This window comes from Lineus longissimus, chromosome 5, assembly GCF_910592395.1.
Source record: "Lineus longissimus chromosome 5, tnLinLong1.2, whole genome shotgun sequence".
Classification (NCBI taxonomy): domain Eukaryota; kingdom Metazoa; phylum Nemertea; class Pilidiophora; order Heteronemertea; family Lineidae; genus Lineus; species Lineus longissimus.
In genome coordinates, this window is record NC_088312.1 from 2,013,631 (window position 1) to 2,014,391 (window position 761).

Genomic DNA, 761 nt, shown 5'->3' on the forward strand with positions numbered 1-761 from the left:
GGCATCATCCCTTTGATTTCCTTGGTCATATTTGGCGAAGTGGATGCGTAACATTTGGTTAAATCTGGTTTGGTATCTCCGATGGCCCCATGAGTGTCAATTGCTTACGTCTCCATGTTGTCCCCGATGGATTGTCTCATGGCGGACCCATTGGGTCGTTCGAAGTGCGGACTGTCCCTCTCTGTCTTAAGGTTTACAGGTCCGTGATAGATTAAGAAGGCAAACACTTGGGGTGCGTTCTAACTCTTGATATCGGTTGAGAAGGCTTTGTTGGTGCGTTTAATGGGTCGCAGAACATGGTCAGAAGGAGCTTATGGTCAGAAAGTTGGTGATGACGCAATGGTCTTGCATGCGATAATAATCACATTTTGCAATGGTTCCTATATTGTGCTTAGTTATAATCACACACATCCTTTTAAAAAGAATTAGATGGTCGTATTGTAACATCGATGGGGGACTAGCTCAAATGGTAGAGCGCTCGCTTAGCATGTGAGAGGCACCGGGATCGATACCCGGGTTCTCCACTTTCCTTTTATTTTCTCGTCTTTTCAATTTCCATTCTTTTTCGTTTTTCATTCTTAACTTGAAATCGGCAGCCCATGCAGCTATTAGGAAAGATAATAATTATCCTGCCTCCTTTCAATACAGTTGACAAATGACACCCTGACACTCTCACGCGTTCACACGCTCCCTCAATGAGGCCCTCTCTCTAATCACCCAATACACATCCACCCTCAACAATCACGATGTAACCGTTATGC

General features: G+C 44.5%; 1 non-coding gene across 1 annotated transcript; it reads left to right on the plus strand.

The window, feature by feature from the left end:
- The first annotated feature begins 451 nt into the window (after positions 1-451).
- On the plus strand, positions 452-524 carry Trnaa-agc (transfer RNA alanine (anticodon AGC)). The gene has a single exon. It is a non-coding gene; the product is annotated as a tRNA-Ala (tRNA).
- The last annotated feature ends 237 nt before the right edge of the window (positions 525-761 follow it).